Here is a 23153-nt window from a genome sequence, read left to right as displayed (position 1 = left end):
GGTCAAGTAATGGCTCCTCTTTCTTCCCTGCCTTCCAAGTCTCACTGGCAAATCCTCAAAATACAGGGAAAGTAATTTTGGGAAGTGGCATCTTAGGTTCTCTTCTGTATCGCAGAGAAGCAGTAGTTCAGGGTTGACAACAAACAACTTCTCTGAGCCCAGTTTTTCCCCCCAGATTCTTAGTAGGATTATAGTAAGGATTATGTGAGAATTTGCAAAAAATGCTTAAGTCAGATCAGTGGTCAAAACGTGATAGGTATAGGGGCACCTGGGTGGCTCAGTGGGTTAAGCTGCTGTCTTCGGCTCAGGTCATGATCTCAGGGTCCTGGGATCGAGTCCCACATCGGGCTCTCTGCTCAGCAAGAAGCCTGCTTCCCTCTCTCTCTCTCTCTCTCTGCCTTCCTCTCCGTCTACTTGTGATCTCTCTCTGTCAAATAAATAAATAAAATCTTTAAAAAAAACGTGATAGGTATAAAAACAAAAATTATTTTTCATTTATTCGATAAGTTCATTCAAAGCCTATTATAATTATAGTGATGTAAGTGGAAGAAAAATTTGCTATTCTATTAGCAATACACTAATACACCAGGGAAATACACCATCACCAGGGAAAAAATTTTTTTTTCTTTTAAGATTTTATTTATTTGACAGACAGAGATCACAAGCAGGCAGAGAGGCAGGCAGAGAGAGAGAGGAGGAAGCAGGCTCCCCACCAAGCAGAGAGCCCGATGTGGGGCTTGATCCCAGAACCCTGGGATCATGACCCGAGCCGAAGGCAGAGGCTTTAACCCACTGAGCCACCCAGGCACCCCGGGAAAAATTTTTATCAAGAAGAGTTGTTACTTTGTTTTGGAAAATGCCCTGAAGGCCCCTTTGATAGTGAAGTTAGACTATCCAAGGTGTATTCTGCAAAGAAATTGAGTAACTGTGGGGCTTCTGGGTGGCTTGGTTGGTTAAACGGCTGACTCTTGGTTTCAGCTCAAGTCATGATCTCAGGATCCTGGGATTTGAGCCCTGAGAGGGCTCTGTGCTCAGCAGGGAATCTGCTCAACATGCTTTCTCCCTCTCCCTTCCTCCCCTTCTCATGCTCTCTGTCTCAAATAAATAAATAAATAAATAAAATCTTAAAAAAAAAAGAAATCAATTAATTACTCTGCAGAGTAATGGAATTTTTTCATTTGAAAGATGGCTCCAAGATCATGGCGATCTGTAGCGGTAAGGAGTAAGAGTTAAATGGCTGAAAAAGATGAAATGGGAAATCTGTAAAAAAGCAAGTTAGAAAAGAGGAAAAACGGTTTTATTTTTTCAAAAGGCAACAAGAGGGGAGAGGAAAAGGAAAGAGGGCTGGAACTAAGGGTAAAAATGAAAAGTTGGAAATACTTCTTGAGAAGCTAGCTGGTGCCAGATTATTAAAAGCCTTCAATTGCACATAAATGAATTGCCCGAGGTAGAGTGAGTCAACAGCACAGTGGGAACCAGACATCTTTCTAGAAAACCACATTGCCTCCATAAAAAAACAGAGTTTTTATCCCAACCACTTTCACTATGAAATGATACCTTGTGATATTAAACAGAGTATACAACTCTTTTGCTAGCATCTGTAATTCTCGTAAGCTATCCACCCAATACCGGGGGTAATATGTGTTTTAAATAAGTAATTAAATATTTACTTCCCAAATAGAAAACAGTTTACAGTTCAGTTTCAGAGAAAGCTTAGGGGAAAATAGGAAGGCCGGCAGTATCATTGCAAACATTGTAATAGAAAACAAATACCGTTACATGCTTGGCTACATTTGGTGTTCTGTATGAAACAAGGAACGTTTCTCAAGCTTATTGTTATTCCTTTGAATTGTTAAATGCCCATGGTCTCATCCAGCTGACATTTTTATATGGTAACAGGGAAATGTCAGATATTCTAGTTTTCTGAAAACCAGCAAAGCCTGAATTTTGCAAGTTGTTGAGCTCTAACATGCTCCACTTCAGTGATGCTTTGGTTGAGTTGCAGATCTTGAGAGATAATCCACCCCCAAGGAACACAGCCCATAAAGAAATGGAGAATTGGGAAAGTATTTTCTTTTTCTCATTTTCTGTTTGTGACAATGAGCAGTTCTGGCCCGTGCTAGATGCGCCTGGAACTTCTGCAAGGGCCTGGCTTGCAAGACTTATATATTAGAAGCGAGTTCTTGTGTTGCAGTAACTAAATTGCCGAGTGAGCCCAGTGTAACAGTTTTTCCTCTTTTCTAACTTGCTTTTCTGTGGATTTCTCATTCCATCTTCTTCAGTCACTTAACTCTTACTCCTTGCTGCTACAGATCTCCATGATCTTGGAGCCATCTTTCAAAGCTTTGGTCAATCCTCCCTTGGCATCTTTGTTTGTCTAAGGTTTGGGTATGGAGGTTTAATTATTGATTAGAATTCTTCATCTCTATTAATATCCTACATCCCTGGTTATGGCCTCATGTTATGTTGAGAGTCACTGTGCTAATTACCGTGGGCTTAGACGTCAAAATACACCATCACTGACACCTGGCTATGAGAACCACCATCTTGTGGAAGAAAGGTGAAAGGGCAGATAAGTATGTTTGGGATAAGGTAGATATGCACAGAATGGTGTTACTGATTTGCACAGGGTATTATTGAAGTACAGTCATCTCTAGGGATGAGGACATGAGTATGTAAGGAGGAAGAAAGTGGTGCTTAAGGATGGAACTCCTTTTTTGAGGCTGCAGGATGCACAAAGTTACCCAAGCAAAGGAGAGGTGTGGGAGGCAGTAGCCCGTTGAGGCACAACCCATGGAGGCCACTGAAGCAAAGGGGGAGGCAGTGGGGGTGGGAGTTGAGGGATGGGTTGTGGCCGGGCATCAGCCTCGGACTTTTCAGGCCGCTGGGGTGCTGAAAGTTGGGGATGGCCTCAGTGGGGGTATGAAGGTTTCTCTCGCTCTGAGACTTTTCTGCAGCTCAGAAAGGCACCGTTTCCGCCTGGTGGCAGGTAGACTCGTGGTGTGAGACTCAGTGCTCCCCAATTGGAGGGCTGGAGGGACAGGACCCTGGAAAAGGAAGATTGTAAAACCAGGGGAGGGTTAGGGCCCCGGGCCTAGGGGCATGGCAGGCCCCATCTGCCAGAGCCAGGGAGGGTTCCCCCGGACATTGAGGAGCAGGAGGCATTGGCCTCGCCTGCACCTGACTCACCGAGGGCTTTCTGGCAGCTTTGGAGCAGCGACAACTTGGGATCCTGGGCCAGGCCCAGGGGGCGGCCCTCCAGACATGTGGTGCATGAAGTGAGTCCGCTGGGGGTTTTCCGGCCAGTTCTCACGAGCTTTCTGCCCAAATCAATACTGATTTGGGCAGAAAGCTCGTGAGAATTGGCGGGTGTTGGGCGGCTCTTTGGACTGCCCTGTCCCTCGTGGCCTAGAGCACTAAACGCACCAAGAGGACATGGCCCACTCAGGGGCCCCGGTGCAGGGGAGCTTTCCCAGAGCAGAGTTGAGGGAGGGGTTGTGGCCAGGCGTCAGCCTCCAACTGTTTGGCCCGATGCAGAGCCAAATGTTGAGGAGGCCTCAGTTTGGGTATGAATGTTTCTCTCACTCTGCGGGTTTTGCGCAGTTCCGAAAGGCACCGTAGAACCGGTTAGGGTTAGGGCCTAGGGGCATGGCAGACCCAATCTGCCAGTGCTGAGGCAGGTTCGCTTATGGGCTGTCGAGAATGGGGGGGTCAAGCGGCACTTCAATCTCTGGGTTTTGTTGTTGTGTGGGCCATCTGCGGTGAGGGTGGCCTCAGGAATGCATGTGAGTCTATCGCGGTCTGAGGGTTCTGGGCAGCTCTGAACCGAAGAGTTTCCTCCTAGATGGCAGGCGGAGTCCTTAGGTGTGGCCAAGGGATTCCCAATCTGGAGGGCTTGTTGGCCAGATCTCCGGACACAGAAGCCTGAAAACACAAACTAGGGTTTGGGTTAGGGCTTAGGGGTATCCAGGCCCTAACTGCTGGCGTTGAGGCAAGAACCCTGGGGGCTGAGTCAAGCACAGGGGTCAGGAAGCACGTCAGGCTGTGAGTTTGTGACTGGGGGCATCCATTGAGGTTGGGGTGTCCTCAGGGAGGCATTCAAGTTGTTCCATTCCTAGGTTTCTACATGGCTTCGAATGGCACGGTTTCCTCCTGGGTGGCAGGTGGACTCGTGGGGTGTGGCCTGGAGGTCCCTATCTGGAGGGACAGTGCCAGTGTGGCTGTAGACCTGTGGAGGGTTTGGGAGCTGCATTAAGATTCTGTGGAAGGCTCGGCAGTGCTGATTCACGCCACTGGAGGGCGTGATGAGCTGCGGTGAGAGAGAGCATGGTAGGGGTGGCAATGCTGCTCGCCACCACTGGAGGCAGTGGCGAGCTGCCGTGGGAAACACACCAGAAGAGGAGTCTGTGCAGCCTGCTGGCTGAGGGCAGTGATGAGGTGCTGGGTGAGAGACCCTGAAACGTGAGGGACTGCAGCTTGTTTTTACAGGATGGAGTGCTGAGCTGAAGACTCTGTTTCCCCAGGCTCAAGAGTGGTGATAACAACTGCTGGAGCCAGGCCCCCACTCAGCACTGTGCCCCGTTGCCCCAGGTTTGATGGGAATGTGCTGTCAGGATGGTTCAGGAGGGTCCTCCTGGTGGGGTTCTGGAGCCGGGGGAACCAAACTCGACCCATGGTGCCTTTGGAACTGAGAAGTTGAGTGTTTGTTTGGAAGAGTCTATTTGCTTCTCCAAAAAGGACAAGGGCATTGGCCGGCTTGAGAAGGAAGTGAATGACCACTTCAGAAACAAGCATGTGTCTCTCCTTCGCCCAGGAATCGGAGCAGGTGTGTAGGCTTTAGGTGGGAGGTGCCTGCTTATGCCCACCTGACAACCCTTCTTTGCTCTGGCTCCACAGTACCTGAAGTTTGGAAATCAGCGTCTGAGTCCGTCATGTGGCTTGTCCCAGGACGTCAGCATTCAGAGAAAACAGCAGACCCATGGGGCACAGTGGCACATCCATGCCAGCATGGGAGGTAAAACTTCTCTTTCACCCCAAATATCCTGGCTTTTCTCTCGTCTCCAGTGGAGCCCCAAAATCACACGAACACAGCTGTCAGCAATGGAGAGTGGGTGCTAGAGTTCCTGAGTTTCCCTGCAGGGAGCACCTGGCAGGGGATCTCATTTTCTCTGTTTATTTCTGGCTCACAAAGGTATTTGGAACATCTCTTTCCTGGCAATCCCTTGGATTTAAAAGGGAAGATGAGATAGACTCGGTGTGTGTTTGGAACCTAGAATGCGTTCCTTCATCTAACAGGGTTTATTCCATAGGTCCTAGGCTGTGGTGGAATGGCCGGCCTCTAGAGTGAGGTGGCTGTTTGTGGTCAGATAGAGGCTTGGATGATGGTTTCTCCTTTGTCCAAGGTGATGTATCCGAATGGATTCATCTTTTTTATCCAAAGGGTTCCAATGAGGGCAGAGGGAACATTCAAAAGGATTCCAAGGAGCCTTGGACAATTGAAAGGGAAGCTTGACTTTCTAGTTTCATGCAGTGGACCATTTAGAGAGTTGGACATGTCAGCCTTTCTCTGCAGTTTCATGGGTGGTGAAGTCAGAAGGAGAGTCTTTGTGAATTCCACTGGATAGAGGCATTCTGATGGCTTCCCAGGGCATGGTTTCAGGAATCCTGGGGTGAATTTCTGGGGCTGCTTGCTGGATGCTGGGTGAGTCATGTTATCCCCCAGGTTTTCTGTTTCCTCCTTAGGAAATTGCTGGCAGGGAATGTTCTGCTTCCAGTGGAACCCTCCTGCACTGTTGGTGGGCATGTGGGTTGTAGCAGCCACTCTGGAAAAGCACGGTGGTTCCTCCAAAAGCTAAGAACTGAACAACCCTAGGATCCAGCAGGTGCCCTCCTAGGTATTTCCCTAAAGGGCACAAAAGTGCACATTCAATAGGGTACAAGCACTGTGATATTGACACCAGCATTATCAACCACAGTGAAACGATGGAGGGAGTCCCAATGTCCGTTCACTGATGAGTGATATGTATGTGTGTGTGTGTGTGTGTGTGTGTGTGTATGTATATATATATATATATATGAACGTAGGTATATAATCTCCCATATATTCTTAATGGAATAGGAGCCAGTTTCAGAAAGAATGAAATCTTATCATTTGCAAGGTTGTGGATGGATCTAGAGTGGATTTAGCTAAGCAAAATCAGTAAGAAAAGACCAATAGCCTATAATTTGACTTCGATGGAATTTCAGAAAGAAAACATGAACATAGTGAGGGGAGAAAGATAGGTCAATGAAGAAAGCCTCAAACTTAGAGCACCAGCCGAGGGTGGCTAGAGAGCAGGGGTGTGCAGGGGAAGGGTTCAATGGGTGATGGCTATTAGGGAGGGTACTTGTTGGGATGAGCTCTGGGTGTTTTATGCAGGTGAGGAATCATGAAATCCTACCCCCAAAGCAAAGGAATGAACACTGCATGGAAACAAATTGGAATTGAAGTCAAGGAAGGAAAGAAGACCATGTTCTACTTCATGAAGAGTGAGGTAAAAATGGAGTGATTTTCGCTCTCTTGTTCTGTTGATGATAATTTTCAAACACACTGTGGTAGGATACACTAGTTTCTGTTTGCATAAGGAGCCCTCAGAAAGCCGCCAGGAAAGATTCAGATGTCAGAGCATGTCCATGTTCCACTGATACGTTCCTTCCAGTTTGCCCAGGTACAAAGGTAAGTGGAGAGAAATAGGGCAGAAGAGAAAAAGAGGTATTAAACATTCAGGAGGTAGCCTTCCCCCTTTCTCATGAAAGCCTTGGGCCAGTGTAAATTTAGAAGAAGGAGAGGGGATCCCAGAGTTTTTGTGGTAGGCAGGGGATTTCTGGGTCTGCCTAGAGCTGACAGCAGTCCCTGAAGAGAGCTGAGGTACGGGTGTGGCAGGCCCGAACTGCCGGTGTGGAGGTGGGTTCCCTGAGGAGCTGAGTTGAGGATGGGGGTCAGGCAGTGCATCAGGCTCCAGGGGGCTGCAGAATGTGGGGGCGTACTCATGGGTACACGCAGATTTCTCTGGCTCTGACGGCTCAGTGCAGCTCTGAATGGACTGGTTTCCTATGGGGTGGCAGGCGGATTCCTATGGTGTGACTCAAGGGTTCCCAAGCCAGAGGCCTTGCAAGCCAGGCCCCTGTAGAACAAAGCCAAAAAACACAACTTATGGCTGGGTTATGGCCTTGGGGAATGGCAGCTCCCATCTGCCGGCACTGATGGGGGGTCCCCTTGGGGTTGAGTTGAGGGAATGTGTCCTGCAGTGTGGCAGAAACAGGGTTTCTGGCCAGGGGGAACGCTGATGGTGGAGTGGTTTAGAAGGGTGTGCAGCTTTCTTCCTCTCTAAAATTGATACCGATTTGGGCAGAAAGCTCCTGAGAATTGGCTGGCATTGGGCGGCCCTTCCACTGACCTGAACCCGTGGCCCAGAGGGCTTTCTTGCTTGGGGCATGTCGTGGCCATCCGGAAGATGCACCGAGACAACGCGGTTCAACCAGGGGCCCCGGCATGGGGGAGCCTTCCCCGTAGCAGAGATGACAGAAGGGTTGTGACCGAGCAACCACCTCTGACTTTTTGGCCCGCTGAGGCGCCGAAGATTTGGGATGGCCTCAGTGGGGGCACAAAGGTTTCTCTCAAACTGAGGCTCTTCCGCAGCTCTGAAAGGCACCATTTCTGCCTGGGTGGCAGGTGGACTTGTGGCGTGGGACTCAGGGATGCCATGTAGGAGGGGGTCGAGGAACAAGATCTGGAAAAGGAAGAATGAAAAACCAGGAGAGGGGGAGGGCCCGGAACTAACGGCCTGGCAAACCCCATCTGCCAGCACCAGGGAGGGTACCCCTGGAGGCTGATGAGCAGGAGGCATTGGCCTCACCTGTGCCAGACTCACGGGGGCTTTCTGGCAGGTCTCCAGCCGCGACAACTAGGGATAACCAGGACAGGCCTAAGTGGCGACCCTGCAGACATGCAGACCATAAAGTGAGTTTGCCGAGGGTTTACTGGCCAATTCTCAAGAGGTTTTAGTATCGATTTGGGCAGAACGCTCATTAGAATTGGCCAGTGTTGGGTGGCCCTGTGAACCGCCCTGTTGCCCATGGCCGAGGGCCCTGTCTCATTCGGGGCATGTTGCGGCCACCTGGAAAATGCGCTGAGATGACGCGGCCCACCGGGGGGCCCCAGGGCAGGGGAGCTTGCCTGGAGCAGTGTTGAGGGAGGGGTCTTGGCTGGGCATCGGCCTCTGACTTTTTGGGCCACTGGGGAGCCGAAGGTTGGGGCTGGCCTCAGTGAAGGCATGAAGGTTTCTGTTGCTCTGAGGTTTTTCCACAGCTGCAAAAGGCACCGTTTCCACAGGGTTGGCAGGGGGACTGGGGGCATGGGACTCAGGGTTCCCCAGTTGGAGGGCCCGAGGGACAGGACCCTGGAAACGGAAGGCTGAGAAAGCAGGCCAGGGTTTGGCCCCAGGCCTTGGGGAAGGGCAGGCCCCATCTGCCAGCGGCAGGGAAGGGACACCCCCCCTCCCCGCAGGAGCGTTGGAGCCGCAACCACTCAGGATCCCGGGCCAGGCCCAGGGGGCAGCCCTGCAGACATGAGGCGCCTGAAGCGAGTTTGCCGGGCGTTTTCCTGCCGATTCTCATGAGCGTTCTGCTGAAATCAGTCTCGATTTGGGTAGAAAGCTCGTGAGAATTGGCCGGCGTTGGGCAACCCTTCGGACTGCCCTGTGCCCCGTCGCCTAGAGTGCTTTCTCGCTTTGGGCATGTCGTGGCTTCAGGATTTCTGTGCAACAGGGCTGGATGTGAATTTGGCTGTGACCTGATGGTGTCCGTCGGGTGCTGTCTACTTATGGACATGATCAGGGGCCAAGCCATGGACAATGGCTTATCTTCCGGTGTCTGTTTAGAGAGAGGGCGAGAGCTCAGAATTGTTAAGTAAATTGTACATTTTTTAAAAGCAATACTCTTTGAAGAGTTTAAATAGTTTTTCCATTTTGGACATTATGTACCACCTGAAGGGACAGTCAGCACTTAGCATCGTGGGAAACCTCGGGGTGACCCATGGGTTTATGCTGTTGAATAAAGCTGCAAGAACCTCTAGGAGCTTCAGAGAAGCACACATTTGCTCAAAATAATTTTTTAAGTGAAACTGTATTAGGAACCAGTTTCAGTCCCTTTCTGACTCACATTGCCCATTTTTAAAAAGGGGTAGAGGCAATGTAGCCACAGCACGGATTTATCCATTTCCACACCAGCCCTGGGAAAACTCACACTCTGCTGTCTGTCTTCTCCGAGCACCACTATTCCACAAAGCGTGACCACACAGCATTCCCATACTTTCACGTAACCAGTGGCTCAGGTGGATACACATGTGGCCTGCCTGGGGCCAGGGAGTTAGTCCAAGTCAAGTCTGCCCACAGAAGTGCCTTTTATAGGAAACTTGCTGTAATGGGGTGTAAACATCAGCAGAGAGAGGAGCCCTGGCGACTTCCTACTCCTGCCCCCTACAAATACCAGTGACTGTCTCACTGTCAAGGAAGAGCCATGCATCATTTGTTTTCTCATAAGTGGCAGAATCAGAATCTACAACTGCCTTGGTGTAATAGAACAGGTCTTATCAACTTGACATTCAGCATGATCCAATGTCCTAGTAAAGCTTCCTTTAGGCTTTACTTTACTTCGGGCTTTACTTACCTCCTACAGGCTTTACTCCTTAGGGCTCCCTTCAAGAGAACTTGCTTGGACTTCTGAGGATCCAAGAAGCTGATTAGTACCATTTCATAAAAATTTCCTAATGGGGGGTTCAGGGCTCAGATGGTTAAGTGTCTGCCTCTGTCTGATCTTCAGTTCCTGGGATCTGGCCCTGTGTTGGGATCCCAGCTCAGTGGGAAGTCTGTTTCTCCCTCCCCCTCTGCCTGTCCGCCTGTTTGTACTCTCTGTCTCTCTCTGTCTGTCTGTCTGTCTCTCAATTGAATAGATAAAATCTTTTTAAAAAATCTCCCAACATTGTTATCTAGGGAGGGACTGTCACTTCCTTGTCAATTAAAGATGACAATAACCCAAATTGTTGAAACTTTTGTGGATACCCGGCTTTGATCCTAGAATAATTTGGGAGGTTGTCTTCATCATGTTGATGGTTTCCTTTTCTGTGCACCATAATTTTCAGTGCTCTGAGAACATGCACAAACCCATTTTTAAAAAATTTTTTTATTTTTTATAAACATATATTTTTATCCCCAGGGGTACAGGTCTGTGAATCGCCAGGTTTACACACTTCACAGCACTCACCATAGCACATACCCTCCCTAATGTCCATAACCCCACCCCCCTTCTCCCAACCCCCCTCCCCCCAGCAACCCTCAGTTTGTTTTGTGAGATTAAGAGTCACTTATGGTTTGTCTCCCTCCCAATCCCATCTTGTTTCATTTATTCTTCTCCTACCCCCTTAACCCCCCATGTTGCATCTCCACTTCCTCATATCAGGGAGATCATATGATAGTTGTCTTTCTCTGATTGACTTATTTCACTGTGCATGATACCCTCTAGTTCCATCCACGTCGTCACAAATGGCAAGATTTCATTTCTTTTGATGGCTGCATAGTATTCCATTGTGTATATATACCACATCTTCTTTATTGATTCATCTGTTGATGGACATCTAGGTTCTTTCCATAGTTTGGTTATTGTAGACATTGCTGCTATAAACATTCGGGTGATGTGCCCCTTTGGATCACTATGTTTGTATCTTTAGGGTAAATACCCAGTAGTGCAATTGCTGGTTCGTAGGCTAGTTCTATTTTCAACATTTTGAGGAACCTCCATGCTGTCTTCCAGAGTGGTTGCACCAGCTTGCATTCCCACCAACAGTGTAGGAAGGTTCCCCTTTCTCCGCATCCTTGCCAGCATCTGTCATTTCCTGACTTGGTAATTTTAGCCATTCTGACTGGTGTGAGGTGATATCTCATTGTGGTTTTGATTTGTATTTCCCTGATGCCGAGTGATGTGGAGCACTTTTTCATGTGTCTGTTGGCCATCTGGATGTCTTCTTTGCAGAAATGTCTGTTCATGCCCTCTGCCCATTTCTTGATTGGATTATTTGTTCTCTGGGTGTTGAGTTTGCTAAGTTCTTTATAGATTTTGGACACTAGCCCTTTATCTGATATGTCGTTTGCAAATATCTTCTCCCATTCTGTCAGTTGTCTTTTGGTTTTGTTAACTGTTTCCTTTGCTGTGCAAAAGCTTTTGATCTTGGATAAAATCCCAATAGTTCATTTTTGCCCTTGCTTCCTTTGCCTTTGGCGATGTTCCTAGGAAGACGTTGCTGCGGCTGAGGTCGAAGAGGTTGCTGCCTGTGTTCTCTTCAAGGATTTTGATGGATTCCTTTCTCACATTGAGGTCCTTCATCCATTTTTAGTCTATTTTCATGTGTGGTGTAAGGAAATGGTACAAATTCATTTTTCTGCATGTGGCTATCCAATTTTCCCAACACCATTTATTGAAGAGGCTGTCTTTTTTCCACTGGACATTCTTTCCTGCTTTGTCGAAGATGAGTTGACCATAGAGTTGAGGGTCTATTTCTGAGCTCTCTATTCTGTTCCATTGATCTATGTGTCTGTTTTTGTGCCAGTACCATGCTGTCTTGATGATGACAGCTTTGTAATAGAGCTTGAAGTCCGGAATTGTGATGCCACCAACTTTGGCTTTCTTTTTCAATATTCCTTGAGCTATTCGAGGTCTTTTCTGGTTCCATATAAATTTTAGGATTATTTGTTCCATTTCTTGGAAAAAAATGGATGGTACTTTGATAGGAATTGCATTAAATGTATAGATTGCTTTAGGTAGCATAGACATCTTCACAATATTTATTCTTCCAATCCAGGAGCATGGAACATTTTTCCATTCTTTGTGTCTTTCTCAATTTCTTTCATGAGTACTTTATAGTTTTCTGAGTATAGATTCTTAGCCTCTTTGGTTAGGTTTATTCTTAGGTATCTTATAGTTTTTGGTGCAACTGTAAATGGGATTGACTCCTTAATTTCTCTTTCTTCTGTCTTGTTGTTGGTGTAGAGAAATGCAACTGATTTCTGTGCATTGATTTTATATTCTGACACTTTACTGAATTCCTATACAAGTTCTAGCAGTTTTGGAGTGGAGTCTTTTGGGTTTTCCACATATAGTATCATATCATCTGAGAAAAATGATAGTTTGACTTCTTCTTTGCCAATTTGGATGCCTTTAATTTCCTTTTGTTGTCTGATTGCTGAGGCTAGGACTTCTAGTACTATGTTGAATAGCAGTGGTGATAATGGACATCCCTGCTGTGTTCCTGACCTTAGCGGAAAAGCTTTCAGTTTTTCTCCATTGAGAATGATATTTGTGGTGGGTTTTTCATAGATGGCTTTGATAATATTGAGGTATGTGGCCTCTATCCCTACACTTTGAAGAGTTTTGATCAGGAAGGGATGCTGTACTTTGTCAAATGCTTTTTCAGCATCTATTGAGAGTATCATATGGTTCTTGTTCTTTCTTTTATTAATGTGTTGTATCACATTGATTGATTTGCAGATGTTGAACCAACCTTGCAGCCCTGGAATAAATCCCACTTGGTCGTGGTGAATAATCCTTTTAATGTACTGTTGAATCCTATTGGCTAGTATTTTGGTGAGAATTTTCGCATCTGTGTTCATCAAGGATGTTGGTCTATAGTTCTCTTTTTTGTCTGGTTTTGGGATCAAGGTGATTCTGGCCTCATAAAATGAGTTTGGAAGTTTTCCTTCCATTTCTATTTTTTAGAACAGTTTCAGGAGAATAGGAATTAGTTCTTCTTTAAATGTTTGGTAGAATTCCCCCGGGAAGCCGTCTGGCCCTGGGCTTTTGTTTGTTTGGAGATTTTTGATGACTGTTTCAATCTCCTTACTGCTTATGTGTCTATTCAGGTTTTCTATTTCTTCCTGGTTCAGTTGTGGTAGTTTATATGTCTCTAGGAATGCATCCATTTCTTCCAGATTGTCAAATTTGTTGGCGTAGAGTTGCTCATAGTATGTTCTTATAATTGTCTGTATTTCTTTGGTGTTCGTTGTGATCTCTCCTCTTTCATTCATGATTTTATTTATTTGGGTCCTTTCTCTTCTCTTTTTGATAAGTCTGGCCAGGGGTTTATCAATCCTATTAATTCTTTCAAAGAACCAGCTCCTAGTTTCGTTGATTTGTTCTATTGTTTTTTTGGTTTCTATTTCATTGGTTTCTGCTTTGATCTTTATGATTTCTCTTCTCCTGCTGGGTTTAGGGTTTCTTTCTTGTTCTTTCTCCAGCTCCTTTAGGTGTAGGGTTAGGTTGTGTACCTGAGACCTTTCTTGTTTCTTGAGAAAGGCTTGTACTGCTATATATTTTCCTTCAGGACTGCCTTTGTTGTGTCCCACAGATTCTGAACCATTGTGTTTTCATTATCATTTGTTTCCATAAATTTTTTCAATTCTTCTTTAATTTCCTGGTTGACCCATTCATTCTTTAGAAGGATGCTGTTTAGTCTGCATGTATTTGGGTTCTTTCCAAATTTCCTCTTGTGATTGAGTTCTAGCTTCAGAGCATTGTGGTCTGAAAATATGCAGGGAATGATCCCAATCTTTTGATACCGGTTGAGACTTGATTTAGGACCAAGAATGTGATCTATTCTGGAGAATGTTCCATGTGCACTAGAGAAGAATGTGTATTCTGTTGCTTTGGGATGAAATGTTCTGAATATATCTGTGATGTCCATCTGGTCCAGTGTGTCATTTAAGGCCTTTATTTCCTTGTTGATCTTTTGCTTGGATGATCTGTCCATTTCAGTGAGGGGAATGTTAAAATCCCCTACTATTATTGTATTATTGTTGATGTGTTTCTTTGATTTTGTTATTAGTTGGTTTATATAGTTGGCTGCTCCACGTTAGGGGCATAGATATTTAAAATTGTTAGATCTTCTTGCTGGACAGATCCATTGAGTATGATATAGTGTCCTTCCTCATCTCTTAGTATAGTCTTTGGCTTAAAATCTAATTGATCTGATATAAGGATGGCCACTCCTGCTTTCTTCTGATGTCCATTAGCATGGTAAATTCTTTTCCACCCCCTCACTTTAAATCTGGAGGTGTCTTCGGGTTTAAAATGAGTTTCTTGTAGGCAACATATAGATTTTTTTTTTAAAAGTCATTTTATTTTATTTTTAAGATTTTATTTATTTGACAGAGAGATCACAAGTAGGCAGAGAGGCAGGCAGAGAGAGAGAGGGGAGGAAGCAGGCTCCCTGCGGAGCAGAGAGCCCAGCGTGGGGCTCGATCCCAGGACCCTGGGATCATGACCTGAGCCGAAGGCAGAGGATTTAACCCACTGAGCCATCCAGGCGCCCCATGGGTTTTGTTTTTTTTTTTTTTTTTAATCCATTCTGATACCCTGTGTCTTTTGATTGGGGCATTTAGCCCATTAGCATTCAGGGTAACTATTGAGAGATATGAATTTAGTGCCATTGTATTGCCTGTAAGGTGACTGTTACTGTATATTGTCTCTGTTCCTTTCTGATCTACTACTTTTAGGGTTTCTCTTTGCTTAGAGGACCCCTTTCAATATTTCCTGTAGAGCTGGTTTGGTGTTTGCAAATTCTTTCAGTTTTTGTTTGTCCTGGAAGCTTTTAATCTCTCCTTCTATTTTCAATGATAGCCTAGCTGGATATAGTATTCTTGGCTGCATGTTTTTCTCGTTTCGTGCTCTGAATATATCATGCCAGCTCTTTCTGGCCTGCCAGGTCTCTGTGGATAAGTCTGCTGCCAATCTAATATTTTTACCATTGTATGTTACAGACTTCTTTTCCCGGGCTGCTTTCAGGATTTTCTCTTTGTCACTAAGACTTGTAAATTTTACTATTAGGTGACAGGGTGTGGACCTATTCTTATTGATTTTGAGGGGGGTTCTCTGCCCCTCCTGGATTTTGATGCTTGTTCCCTTTGCCATATTAGGAAAATTCTCTCCAATAATTCTCTCCAATATACCTTCTGCTCCCCTCTCTCTTTCTTCTTCTTCTGGAATCCCAATTATTCTAATGTTGTTTCGTCTTATGGTGTCACTTATCTCTCGAATTGTGCCCTTGTGGTCCAGTAGCTGTTTGTCCCTCTTTTGCTCAGCTTCTTTATTCTCTGTCATTTGGTCTTCTATATCGTTCTTTCTTCTGCCTCATTTATCCTAGCAGTCAGAGCCTCCATTTTTGATTGCACTCATTAATAGCTTTTTAAATTTCAACTTGGTTAGATTTTAGTTCTTTTATTTCTCCAGAGAGGGCTTTTGTATCTCCCGAGAGAGTTTCTCTAATATCTTCCATGCCTTTTTGGAGCCCGGCTAGAACCTTGAGAATCGTCATTCTGAACTCTAGATCTGACATATTACCAACGTCTGTATTGATTAGGTCCCTAGCCTTCAGTATTGCCTCTTGTTCTTTTTTTTGTGGTGAATTTTTCTGTCTTGTCATTTTGTCCAGATAAGAGTATATGAAGGAGTAAGTAAAATACTAAAAGGGTGGCAAAGACCCCAGGAAAATATGCTTTAACCAAATCAGAAGAGATCCCAAATTGTGAGGGGGGGAGAAAGGGGATAAAAAGAGGTTCAGAAAGAAAAAAAAAGGAATTTAAAAAAGAAAACGAATAAAGAAAAATATATAAAAAGAAAAAAATAAATATATATTAAACTAGTTAAAAAAGATTAAAAAAAGAAAAGGGTAAAAGTTAAAATTTAGCAGAAGAAGAGAGAAAAAAAATTGAAAAAGAAAAAAACAATTAAGTTAACTGCAAGACTAAAGAATCATGGGGAGAAAGCCATGAGTTCCTGCTTTGCTTTCTCCTCCTCTGGAATTCCGCTGCTCTCCTTGGTATTGAAACTGCACTCCTTGGTAGGTGAACTTGGTCCTGGCTGGATTTCTTGTTGATCTTCTGGGGGAGGGGCCTGTTGTAGTGATTCTCAAGTGTCTTTGCCCCAGGCGGCATTGCACCGCCCTTACCAGGGGCCGGGCTGAGTAATCTGCTCCGGTTTGCTTTCGGGAGCTTTTGTTCCCTGAGCACTTTCCCTAGAGTTCCAGAGGGCGGGAATGAAGATGGCGGCCTCCAAGTCTCCGGCCGGAGGAGCCGAGAGCCTGGGGCCCCACTCCTCAGTGCGTCTTCAGAGAACAGCGCCCATTTACTCCCGTCTCCCTGGCCTCTGGCCATGCTCCAAGCTCACCGAGCCTGCGACCGGTTCAAGGTAACCCCGAGCTTAGAGCTCACTCCTCGGCTCTGTCTCTGTAGCCGACTTCCCCGCTCTAATACCTGCAAGCTCTGCGACATTCAGACACCCCCAATCCTTCTGTGACCCTGCGGGACCTGAGGCTACGCTGACCCCGCGTGGGCTTCACCCCGGTTTAGCCTCTGGAGCGATGTCCCTCAGTGGAACAGACTTTTAAAAGTCCTGATTTTGTGCTCTGTTGCTCTGCCGCTTGCCGGGTGCTAGCCCCTCCCCCCGCGGTCTATCTTCCCGTCGCTTTGGATTCACTTCTCCGCCAGTCCTACCTTTCAGAAAGTGGTTGATTTTCTGTTTCTAGAATTGCTCTTCTTCTCTTCAATCTCCTGTTGGATTTGTAGGTGTTTGCAATCTTTAGATAAGCTATCTAGCTGATCTCCTGCTACCTGAAGTAGTCTCAGCCTGCTACTTTTCTGCCATCTTGACTCCTCGCACAAGCCCATTTTTAAAATTCAATAGGTCCTCATGGAATATTCTGGAGTGGATGACCACCACTCACACTTCACCAGCTCATATGAGAGCACCTGTGATCCTGCTCCTTCCCCAGCATCATTTTTTTAGCTTAGCCAATCTGATGATTGAAATGCATTATCATATCCTCCAATGTGTGCATTTTGCTCTGTGGATGGAAGACTCAGGTAGGAGGCAAAGTGGTTGCAACTTAACTAATCCTAGCAAGCTAAAAGGCTAGAGAGCATATGCAGCAGAAGCATCCTCTGTGTAGTGAAAGGGACCACAAAAATCCTTCAGGTCTCACTGAACTGGCTTTATTTACAAAAATAATTATATTGGAACCTAAACTCCTCTCTAGATACTAACATAAATATTAAGAAGGTTTCACTGTAAGCCTGGGAGAAATGCAGAACCATTTGGAAGTCCTTGTCTACTTCAGGGAACACTCTATAATGTGGTGCTTATGCCTCTTTGGCCCAGAGTTTGGGCAGGTCCTCAACTGACCTTCTGGGATTTGAATAGATGGTACAGAGGCACAGATGTGCTCAGTGCTACAACCTGGGCTGTTGAGTCAGGTAAAACATTTTTCAAACCTTGGCATTCATCACAGAAAAGGCAGGGTGGTACACCCTGTGTTCTATTATTGGAGATTTTATAATGTGTCAGATGAAGCACAAGGAAGAGGAAAACAGGAGTAGAATCCATCTCTGTGAGCATCAGTGTCATTACGAGGCATGTAATAGTGCACTTCGGATGTCTGTCCAGCATAAATACATGGAAACATTGTGCTTTTCTTACAAAAAGATACATATTACACATAAATATGTGGATCAGTGTTTATAACAAGCAAAATGCTCCAAACATGAAAGCCCCACCTAAATTTTTCCAAAAGCTGCTATATATCTCAAATGTTTACTTTTCCCCACATTTTATTTATGAAAAGCTCCTTTTTCTCCGTCACTTGGCAAGCTCAGGGCTTGATAGCCTGAAATTCCCTGGCCTAAATTCAAATACATTTTCACCACCTCTTCTTTGCTTTAATAAAATCCATCCACAAGTGTGAGGCCTGGTCTGATCTGTTTTCTGTCGAGTCACAGTCACCTTGCTCCACCAGCCTGGTTGGTGGGCGAGCCAGACCCAGGTCCTGCTGCCTAGCACAGTCAGAATGCAGCCCGCTAACAGCCACAGCCCAATACCTTCATTTACTGCTGAAAACCTCCAGCCAGGAGGAAGCAAGTGCCATCCGCTAAGAATCACAGGTCTACATTTTGTTCTTTTAGGTTTGGGAACCATCAGAAAGTGATCTTAGTTGGACTCAGCTTGTCATAAACATGGGGAAGTTTCAAAACTGAAAGTCACACTGGGATCTTTAAGGTCTTGGCAACAAAGACCCCTGCAGGGCTCAAGCATCTTACAATCGGTTTTTCTCCTCCCTTCCTGTTGGCCGTTTTATTTTTGCTATGTCTTATTTTATTTCCAAAGTGGTTCTTTACATTATTGTGTATCTTAGTGTTTAAAAGCTACAAGCTGACATTTATGAATTATATAGTGTAAGGGCCTGCTTAGCCAGAGCGAGCCATTTTGTTTTTTATGCAGTAAACTTAGATTGACCCTGCCCCCCCCAGAGGAACTTACTTAGAAACAAGTCTGGGAAACCAGTAAAATATGACTGACCAGCCCCTGATAACAGAGCCCATATACCAGGACGTGTCAGGTCAGGGGGAGGTAACAGAGCCCAGAATACAAGGATGAGCCAAGCCAGGTGGAGACATCCAATCAGGAAAGCACCTCACTAACCACCCAAGAATGTGGGCCCTGCCTTTTGGGCGCCAATTCTGACTAAGGTGGTAGGCTAGTTCAAATAACTACTATAGGGTGAATTGTAATTCAATTGGCCACCTGTGTGTGGCCAGGCTCAACCACATGGCCTTTACTCTATAAAAGTTAGTCTGTGAGACTGGGAGGGGTTGCCTCTTTGCAAGAGATGGCCCTGGCCAGTCAGTTTGATTTTCGATGCTTGGCGCGAAATAAAGCTTTGCTTGACCTTTGCTTTGTATCAGTCTCGCTCCTTTGACCATGGACCCAACAATAGAAGATGTAAGGAATAAGGAAAAGAAACCCGTACAATCCCAGCCTTTCTAAGAAATGCAGTATCATCCACATCTTTGGAGTCATCTGTACATCCCTCCCCCCTCCACCAGTCCTGTTCACTAATCTCTGTGTTTTCTTTATATTTTTACCAAAGTAAATGCATCGCTAAATTGTATTTGATTTTGTACAGTTTTGAAACTAGAACAAACGCAACCATCCTGCACAATTTTTCTGCAAGTCGCTTTTATTTCTTCCTTGGTAGCATGTCTATGTAATTTACACTTACAATGTTTCACTGTAGTTCATTGTAACTTGAACACGGTACTGCAGAGCACATACCTTCCACTTGATGGGACTGGGTTGGTCCCCGTTTTTTATTACTACAAAATAGCGGGCTTTCTCTAGCTCTAGCATGTTGGAGTCCGTGATCAAAGGAACAAGACTGATACAAAGCGAAGGTCAAGCAAAGCTTTATTTCGCGCCAAGCATCAAGAATCAAACTGACCGGTCAGGGCTGTCTTTTATGAAAAGGTGACGACGATGACCCTGGCAAGGCCACTCCCAACGTGGCCGCTCTGGACGAGGCTGCTCCCCAGACAGGGCCGCTCCCCGGACAGGGGCTGCTCTGGCGAGGCCACTCCCTGAGGCCGCGGCTTGGGGCAGCGGGGCCGCTGGCAGCTCTCACGGCTCTGATGGCTCTGACAGCTTTGACAAGAGCTCTGTCAGCTCTGACAAGAGCTCTGACAGCTCTGACAGCTCTCAGAGCTCTTACAAGAGTTCTGACGGCTCTTACAAGAGCTCTGACTGCTCTCCCGGCTCTGACGGCTCTCCTCCGACCTCGACTCTACTCCTCCAACGACTCTTCTACTCCTCCCCAGCCTCAGCCTCACAGACTAACCTTTATAGGAGTGGTTGAGCCCCGCCCACACACAGGTGGCCAATGGGATCTCACCTCAGTAAATATATGCACGCCCCTCTGATTGGATGTCTTCACCTGGCCTGACTGGCCCTTGTATCTAGGCTTTGCAAGTAAGTTCCTCTGGGAGGGGCAGGGTCAATCTAAGTTCACTGCATAGGGTCAATCTAAGTTCACTGCAATAAAATGGCTCCCTCTGGCCAACCAGGCCCTTACACTAGCAGCAGAGCCATTCTTTTAAAAGGCCTGCTCTCTTCAGCCTGGACCAGGTCATGGTGAAGCATCTTCCAAAGCGATGGCTCTAACTCACAGCCCCACCACAGACATGACTTCATCACACAGGCAGCTTTCCATGATGTCAGCAAAACACTACATTCCCAAGACATTTGCAGAACCAAAGCTACTTTCTAGACACTGATGTGAATGTTGAGAAACTTGGGCTCTCGGGTAGCAGTTCGCTGCAAGCCTGGGAGAAATGTGGACTCATTTGGAAGTTCTTACCTACTTAAAGGGGTGTTCTCAGAAAGAAAGGAGAAATGTGGAGGAATACAGAATACTTGTAGAAATAATGGCTGAAATCTTATCAAATTTGATGGAAACCCTTAATTATAGAGTCAATATTTACCTGCAGTGAAATAAAAACAAGCATATATGCTCTTAGATACATCACAGTCATACCATGGAAAAACAAGGGAGAAAATTTGAAATTGCAAGACAAAAACGTCCCTTCATATACAGATGACCACTGACTTTCAATCAGAACCAGTGGGGGAAAGGCCCTGAAATGACACTAGTAAAAAAGCTGAAAGAGAAAAACTTGTCCAGGCACCTAGGTGGCTCATTCTGTTGGGCATCTGACTCTTCATTTCAGCTCAGCTCATGATCTCAGGGTCCTGGGATCAAGCCCCATGTCAGGTGCCCTGCTCAGTGGGGGGTTTCCTTCCCTATCACTCTGCTCCTCCCCCTGCTCGTGCGCGCGCGCACACACACACACACACACACACACACTCTCTCTCTCTCTCTCTTTCAAATAAATAAATCTTTAAAAAAATTGTCAACCTAGAATTCCATACCTAGCAAATCTGTCTTTCAAAAATGAAGGCAAAATAAAGATATTCCCAGATATACAAACTTACAAGAATTACTACAGGAAATCTTTGAACTGAAAAAAAGCAAAAACAAAACAAAATGAAAACTTGATTCCAAGATTTGAAAATGCTGGATTTGTTAAGGAATGTGCATGAGCATGTGCATGTGTGCCTATACAGAATGTTGTGAAAGTGTTTCTGCAGTTTACTCTTTGCTCATTTCAGAAGGAAAAACACTACAAAGGACTGAGAAACATACCTGGGAGGTTTAACTATTTCACTTTCTTTTGTACTTCCTTAGCTTTGTAAATTTTGAATAATCATTAATTTTCTAAGTCCCTCTAGCTGAAGTTAGTGAAGATAATTGAAATAAAACATCTTAAGATGTTTTCAAAATACACATGGCTAAAGAACCACAAAAGAAATTGGAGTTTCTTTTGTACTAGGGTGATGCAAGGCAAGAACATACTATGTGGGGAGACTGGAGCTGCAGGCAGAGGACATTGTTAGGGTCTGTGATCAAAGGAGCGAGACTGATACAAAGTGAAGGTCAAGCAAAGCTTTATTTCGTGCCAAGCATCAAGAATCAAACTGACCAGTCAGGGATGTCTCTTGCAAATAGGTGACCCCTCCCAGCCTCACAGACTTACTTTTATAGAGGTAGTTTAGCTGGGCTATACACAGGTGGCCAATGAGATTGCAATACACAGAGAAAACTGCACAGTTGTGTTAGGTCACACATGGGTGGCCAATTGAATTACAATTCACCCTACTAGATATATGCGTGCCCCACTGATTGGCTGTCTGTACCTGGCCTGACCCGCCCTTGTATCTAGGCTTTGCAAGTAAGTTCCTCTGGGAGGGGCAGGGCCAATCTAAGTTTACTGCATAAACAACAAAATGGCTCCCTCTGATTAAGTAGGCCCTTACAGACAAAAGTTCCTGGGAATTAACCAAAATTCCAAGGACAACTCCAGAGTTTCAAAAGCTATGACACTAATGGGGCACAACTGGAGATCCTAGGGGGAACAGGTATTCTCTGAGGTCCACACAGGATGAAAGGCAAATTGACAAAGGTCTGTCTCTAGCATGGTGAGTGAGTAGGAGTGTCAGGCCTGGGAGGGTGGAGGGATGACGGAGCTACAGGGCTGGTGGTGGAGAGGGGATGTGGTCCAGCTACTTGTGTCCCTTACCTGCCCTCAAGGGCCCTTTGTGACCAGAACACAGCTCTGTGATGTGGGCCTGGGGCTTGTGTCTGCACCTCCACACCCAGGGCTCAGTTGCCTGAGGGCAGCAGTGCAATCCTACACTGATGTTTTTCAGAGGAAAGACTCAGAAATTCTTTACAGATGGTTGGCTGAGATCCAGTCCCACTCCCTGGGGAGTTAATGCCATCCTTGCCTTTATATGTGGACTGGGGCACTTTTTCCTATTACTTTCCTATTTGCAGCCTGATGCGTCCTTACCACCATGCAAGAAATACAGGAAGAGCAGGAAGGTGGGGAACCCTTGGCCCCGACCCAGCAGAGTGTGATTCTATCTTCTTTTCTATTATTCCTTCCACTTTTCCGAGTCACTGGAGAGACTCCTGAGATGGGAAAGAATAGAACGTGTATTCTCAGGAGAGCGTAGACCACCATCTATCCAGGACAAGCCAGACCGGGCAGGGGTTAGAGGGACATGAGGATTTCTCCCCGAAGATCTTGGGCTGGAGTCCAGGTGTGGAGAGGTCCAGGACAGCATCCCAAACACAGTGACCGGGGGCTGAGGGCCAGGGTTAAGAGCTGCCTCTCTAGTGGAGGTCAGACCCCTGAGCACTGGGTCACTTGCTGTTGGGGCGGGGAGCCCAGCATCCCCGTGTTCTCTTATCTCAGTACCAAGGGGAGCCACAGAGAAGGAGGAGCAAGAGAAGCTAGAAACACCAGACTCTGAAAGGTGAGCATCTGCCACTCACCCCTGCGTGCCCCAGTTACACTGAACCCCCTGCTCTGAGGGCCCAGCCCCACTGTCTCCAGGACACCAGGACCTGAGCCCATCCCTCAGGAAACAGAGCACTGGGTGGGAGGTGGGGGGGCTCCCAGGAGGAAGTGGGGAACCTGGAGGCTTCCCAGGTTCTGGGCCAGAACGAAGCCCTGAGGGGCTGGAAATGGGTATCACTCAGCAGGGCCCCAGGACCTGGACTGGGGGCGGGACTGCTTGATCCCACTGTGGACAAGCTGTTCAACTCTGTTCAGATTCCTCTTTGAGGCCACGCCATCCTTCCTCCCCCAGCAAGGTCATGAAAGAGGAAGCATTTTGGA

General features: G+C 46.2%; 2 long non-coding RNA genes across 2 annotated transcripts; one reads left to right on the top strand and one right to left on the bottom strand.

The window, feature by feature from the left end:
- Window positions 1-19988: 19988 nt before the first annotated feature.
- On the bottom strand, window positions 19989-21213 carry LOC125106214 (uncharacterized). The gene is made up of 3 exons (XR_007129273.1): window positions 21147-21213; window positions 21109-21112; window positions 19989-20266 (listed from the first exon to the last, which is right to left on the bottom strand). It is a non-coding gene; the product is annotated as an uncharacterized LOC125106214 (long non-coding RNA).
- Window positions 21214-21839: 626 nt separating this feature from the next.
- LOC125106213 (uncharacterized) lies at window positions 21840-23112 on the top strand. The gene is made up of 3 exons (XR_007129272.1): window positions 21840-21885; window positions 22190-22351; window positions 22728-23112. It is a non-coding gene; the product is annotated as an uncharacterized LOC125106213 (long non-coding RNA).
- The last annotated feature ends 41 nt before the right edge of the window (window positions 23113-23153 follow it).

The sequence above is a fragment of the Lutra lutra genome, chromosome 8, assembly GCF_902655055.1.
Source record: "Lutra lutra chromosome 8, mLutLut1.2, whole genome shotgun sequence".
Classification (NCBI taxonomy): Eukaryota; Metazoa; Chordata; class Mammalia; order Carnivora; family Mustelidae; genus Lutra; species Lutra lutra.
The sequence above is the reverse complement of the archived record's forward strand: the minus strand, read 5'-3'. Positions and strand labels throughout refer to the sequence as shown.